This window comes from Gracilinanus agilis, chromosome 1 (assembly GCF_016433145.1).
Source record: "Gracilinanus agilis isolate LMUSP501 chromosome 1, AgileGrace, whole genome shotgun sequence".
Lineage (NCBI taxonomy): Eukaryota > Metazoa > Chordata > Mammalia > Didelphimorphia > Didelphidae > Gracilinanus > Gracilinanus agilis.
Window position 1 is genome coordinate 718,297,486 of NC_058130.1, and position 6,216 is coordinate 718,303,701.

The following is a 6,216-nucleotide window of genomic DNA, read 5'->3' on the forward strand; positions in this document are numbered from 1 at the left end:
CTGATGAAACCACCGCCCAGCAGGATTTCCAGGGGTAGCTCGGGTAGTGAGTGCTGTCCTTGTGAGGAAAAGCTCAACCTTAAGGACCACTCTGTCCCTTTTCCTTAGAAGGGGATCGTACCCCGGAAACCCTGCCGGGTAGTGGTTTCAGAATTTCATCAGAGGTGCTATAAGCCAGAAGGAAGTTGGAAAAAGCAAGCACGGGAGAAATACCGAACAAGAAGGGGCTGGACTACAGCCTAACGTAATGAAAGGCTTTTTAATATGTGTTTCTTCTCAAGATAATTTTTTTTTATAAAGGCACAAACGTTTAAAAATGTTCAGAAAACCGAGCTGCCATTAAATCTGGCCTCAGACACTTCCCAGCTGTGTGACCCTGGACAAGTCACTTGACCCCTCCCCATTGCCCACCCTTACCACTCTTTTACCTTTGAGCCAATACACAGTATTGACTCCAAGACGGAAGGTAAGGGTTTAAGAAAAAATAAAAATAAAAAATAAAACAAAACAAAACACCTAGCTGCCTTATTTTGCTGATAGGTTTAATTGCAGGTATGTCTGTGAAAGCCCAGAGGTTTCGTGGGGACTTGGGACTCGGGTTAAATCGAAGAAAGGAACGGAGAAACTGGATTTCAGCTCCTGGGGACACAGTGGTTCAGATCTTTTTCTTTCTTGATTGAGCTTGGGTTAAGACGTTGAATTTAAATCTATCCACAGCACCTGTTACATACTCTTCGCTTCTTCGGAAACTCATATAAAACTCATATAAAACCTAAGTCCCTTTTTATACATCAAATAGTCCCTAAGCAGGATACCAGCAGGCGGTGTCTCTGTGGCGCAATCGGTTAGCGCGTTCGGCTGTTAACCGAAAGGTTGGTGGTTCGAGCCCACCCAGGGACGGACGTGTTTTACAATCCTGAAAATTTAAACAATGTGCACCATTTCTACAGGGAAAAATGCAAAATAGCTATTTACTCTAGCTTCACGTCAGACAGCAAATTACCATGGGAGTACTTAGTCCACAAGAGCTTTTGGACAGCCTTTGTACTTTCTCTCCTAATAATGTCTCAGATTTCTCTCCAGAGTTCGTATCCTATCCTATAGGTAGAGGATTGTTATTACAGGTGACTACGGTACTTTCCACCGCACCACTTTTCTAATTGCGGACAGTAGGCACTTATGGGTGGGTTGGGCTCCATCAGAGCTTTGTGATTCTCCCAAAAATATACCTCAGCCTCTTCCTCAGGGACTACCTCCAAGATTATCCTCTCAAAAATCAAAGACGGTCCCTTGCTTAGGGCTCAGGGAAATTCCATGGTCAACAAGCGCCGATAGTGCGACCAAGACCTGATAGGACGCTGGGACACGACTTTCCAGTTTAAGTGATCTCTGCCTTGCACATCCCAACCACCAAATCCCGCCGCCCTCCATCTCGCTCGCTGCCAGTTGGTTCTCTTTTTTTGCCGAAGACATTTATTGATGTAAAGCAGCGTGGTGAAGTGGGTTGATACCTATTGGTTATGGGACTGGACAAATCACTTAACTCTCAATGGTCTCGGCAATAAAGAAAAGGAGGTTTGCCCATTGAGGGGGATCTGAGTTACTTCTCTAGGGTGGATGGAGCCCTCTTAGAGGGCAAGAACTAGGAAGGGCCAGAGAGGATCAGTCTGAACAAGGTCTGAAAGTAGTCCATTCTTACAGGTTAGTATTCCTGGAGAATGGATCCAAGAAACCATTGGACATGGAACCTTTCCAGGGGAGCATTAATTTGTCATGGACATGCTTCCAGGAGGTTAGACAATTCGACCTGGAAAGTCAGCTGCGCAGTGATGCGACTGTTCTTCAGTAGGGGCAACCCTTTCACTCTAAAATGTGAGAGTACTATTTTACCAGTTAGGGTGAGGTTGAGGGCCACTTGGGTCAAGAATTCTCAGCTGCATGTCAGACACAGTTCACAGAAATGCCTGTGTCAAAAGAGAAAAACAGTAAAATGTAATGACTGAAAGTTGTCATTCTTTGGGCTTCATTCTTTGCATATCACACCTATATTTGTTCTCTAAAAGCAGCTCATTAAAACAGACTCCCTTGATTGCCTCTAAAATAGTACTGGGGTAGGCAAAGCATTCTTTACCTATATATTAGGTAAAGGAAAAGCAGCCTGTCTCTGCAATAAATTTAATTATTCAGGATGTCGTAGAGTTTCCACAGGCTGCCTTGCCATATCAATCAAGTTGTCATATTTCATAGTTTCTTAATAACCTTTTGGAGTGTAGCTAAAAGTCACCTGTCAAGGTTTTCCATACATTTTTTATTTAGCAGAATTCATGCAAACAACTATAATGTAGGGAATTTATTGGTCATACATACATACATGCATGTTTGTCGAATTGTGAAAAAAGATACATATTGCTTTCATTAGAGAAAAATTCATGGAGGAAATAAAGTGAAGAATCATATGTTTATCTGCATTCAAACTCTATCAGTTTCTTCCATGGTGGTAGATAGCCTTTTTTTTTTTTTTTTGCCATGAGTCCCTTATTGTCCAGATTCTTATATTGCTGATAATAGTTACGTTATCCACAGTTGATCATCATACTTTATTGTTGTTACTCACTTCCCTTTGCAACACTTCATATAAGTCTTTCCAGATTTTTTGGTAATTATCTTGTTCATCATTTCTTACAGCACAATAGTATTCCTTTATAATCATATACCACAACTTGTTCAGCCATTCCCCAATTGATGGACATCCCCTCAGTTCCTAGGTGTTTCCCAGCACAAAAAGAGCTGCTATAATTATTTTTGTACAAGTAGGTCCTTTCTCCCTATCTTTGATCTTTTTGGGATGCAGACCTAGTTTTATAGCCTTTGGGGTATGATTCCAAATTGCTCTCCAAAATGATCATATTAGTTCACAGCTTCACCAATGTTGTATTTATCAGTACCCTGATTTTCCCACATTCCCTCCAATATTTATCATTTTCCTTTTTGGTCATATTACCCAGTAGGTATAAGGTGGTACCTCAGAGTTGTTTTAATTTGCATGTTTCTAATTAATAGTGATTTGTATTTTTATATGACTATAAGTAGTTTTAATTTCTTCATATGAGGACTTCTTATTCATATCCTTTGACCATTTGTCAATTGCGGAATGCTTTATATTCTTATAAATTTGACTTTGTTCTCTATATTTTTGAGAAATGAGACCTTTGTGAGAGATACTATAAAAATTTCCCTCCAATTTGTTGTTTTATAATCTTGGTTGCATTGTTTCTGTTTGTGTGAAAACTTTTTAATTAAATGTAGTTAGTTATCTATTTTATATTTCATAATGTTCTTCATGTCTTATTTGAACATAAATTCTTCCTTTATCCATATATCTGACAGGTAAACTATTTGTGTATCTAATTTGTTTATGGTATCAACTTTCATTTCTAAATTATGTATTTATTTTGTCTTTATTGAGAATTAAGAGGATTTATTTTTAATATATAGAATTATTTCTCTACCTGGCCTTTAAATTATCTAAAATAATTTTTTGACATTTACACTCATTTCTTCTTTCCTAAGAACTTTAAGGAATTCCTTGGCCCCAGAGAATTTTCTACTGTAAACAGATAGAAGATTCAGATTATAAAGTTCTATCTAGCTAACCAGCTCAGGTCAGATGCATCAGAAATGGATTTCTTGGATTTCTCATTAAGAATCATTGCAGGAGTCAATTTTGACTAGGTAGAACTTAGTTTCTCCCTCCAGAAGTTGGGAAATATAACAAATTGATCACCTTCATTCAAAGGATGGAGGAGTTGAGTTTTGATAGATCACCCCTTCTGTGGCTATTCACCAATTAGAGATGACTTGGGATGTGTAAGGGAGGTGGTGAATAATGAGCTCCCCAAAATGTCTATTTATGGATCTACATGAGGACATTTCCAGGTGTTTGATCATGGTGAGAAGTCACCAACTATTAATTTACTGGTTAATGCTAGCCTAATCAATAAATTGATTTTCTTACCCAGAAGCCAGTTTCTCAGAATTTTAAATTGTCCCAGTATATGGTGTGCCTAGTTTCTACCATTCTATTTTTCAGTTTTCCCAGCAGTTCTTGTCAAACAGTGGGCTCTTCTCCCAAAAATTTGGATCTTTGGTTTGTCAACTACTAAGTTACTATGGTCATTTTCTACTGTGTATTGAGTGCCTAATCTATTCCATTGATTTACTTCTCTATTTCTCAGTCAGTACTAGATTGTTTTGATGGTTGCTACTTTATAATACTGTTTGAGATTCTTTTTGGCAAAGCCATCTTCCTTCATATTTTTGTTTCTTTAAAAGCAATTGCCTTTCAAAATCAGTATAGTGAGTGGCTGCCCTGGGGAACTTGGAGCTCCAGACACCTAATATTGGTTTATGTTGCCCACTTGGTACTTGCCAAAGGCGCCACCCAATCTGGTCTTTCTGAACAGAGACTTTCAGAGACTTGTGGTATCAGCAGGGTTCAAGGGGAGAGACTGTTGGACAGTTCTGGGCCCCATTTGAAAGACACTGACTTGTGGATGACTTGGTACATTGAGTCCATAAGGAGAATGTGTTTTCTAAAATCCAAAACCTCTAATAAGCGTCTGGACTTTTTTACTAGATCTTGGGAAAGTAAATGTTAATAGTTTATTTCAGACTGTGCCTTGGTATCCTCTGGGCTTTCCCTTTTTGCTGTATTCCCTAAAACTTGCCTGAGGGAGCCAAACTTGGATTTTCTTAAGGTTGATTTCCTACTCCTTATCTCTCATATGGGTCCTTATATAGAGCCTCTGCCACTGTGGTCTTACCTGGTCTAGTCAGCATGTCTTCAATATACTGGTATACACCAATGCCCATTAGAAGGGATGTTTCTTTCAGGTTTCCACCCACTATAATGTGGCAGTATAAAGAAGATTTCATGTAACCTTGAGGAAGGATGGTGAAGATAGATTGGACTCTTTCCCAGGTAAAAGCAAATTGTTCCTGACTAGTTTTAGCCACAGAAATAGAAGAAAAAAGCATTGGTAAGATTGGGCTTGGGCTGCCTGCTCTTCAACACTGAAGAACTCAAGAACAGCTGAAGACTGATGACTTTGTTTAGCTTCCCATAGTCTGCTTCCAGTAAGCTTCCAGGTACCAACTGCCTTCCTTACAGATAGCATGAATTAAGTTTTATATATTTAGTCTTTCCTCTTTACTTGACTCCTTCCATCAAAAGGCACAGGAATGAGAGGTAGTTTTCATTTTTTTTTGTTTCATTATTTTAACAAAAATTTATTGAGTGCCTACTGAATGTCAGGCACCACTCAAAACTCTGAGGATACCAAAAAGACAAAGACAGAGCTAAGAGTTTAATGGGGCAAATAATATGTAAAAAACAATGGACAAATAAATTATATACAAGATAAATTATAAATAATCTCAGGGGTAGGAACAAGTATTAAGGGGGATTGGGAAAACCTTCATGTAAAAGGGAGGATTTTAGCTGGGAGTTGAAAGAACCCAGGGAAGCCAAGAAGTAAAGATGAAAGGGAGAACATTCCAGACATGGGAAATATCCAGTGAAAATGAATAATTAAAAGATGGAGGGTCTTGTTTGAGGAATGGTAAAGAGGTGTTCTGGATCCATTGTCCCTGGATCAAAGAGTTTATGAAAGGTGGAAAAGTAAGAAAAACAGAGAGCTCCATTTTTCATTAGTGTTCTGTCTGATTTCAACTCCATGGAACAAGATGCTCTTCCCAGGATAAACTCATCTCTTCTAATCTAATCATCCTGTTTTCTAACTCAAATTGACAGCACCTCTCTTATCCTCCTCTCCTCTGACTGGAGGGTGGAGTACCAAACTCCTCCAATTAATTTATTCAGTAAACATTAAGAACCTACTATGTACTAGGCACTGTGCTAAGTGCCTTAGAGTGCCTTCCCTCATAGAATACAGAAACTGAAACCCAGTGGAATTGTGCATCGGCTAAGGAGGGGTAGGGGGGGATTGGGAGAGAGGGAAAGAACATGAAATATGTAACTAGGAGAAAATATTCAAAATAAAAAAAGAATAATAAAAAAAGAATACAGAAACTGGACTCTGCATTTGCTGTTCTGCCTAGTTTCACCTCCCTGGCATAAGATACCACCATGCCAGAAATCCCCTGCTGTTTCTCCTTCCTCATCTTTCTTGCCTCTTTTTTGTATTTTGTTCCTGC

The 6,216-nt window shown here is 38.9% G+C and overlaps 1 non-coding gene across 1 annotated transcript; it reads left to right on the top strand.

Annotated features, from left to right (window-relative positions):
* Positions 1–826: 826 nt before the first annotated feature.
* On the top strand, positions 827–900 carry TRNAN-GUU. Its single transcript has one exon. It is a non-coding gene; the product is annotated as a tRNA-Asn (tRNA).
* Positions 901–6,216: the final 5,316 nt, after the last annotated feature.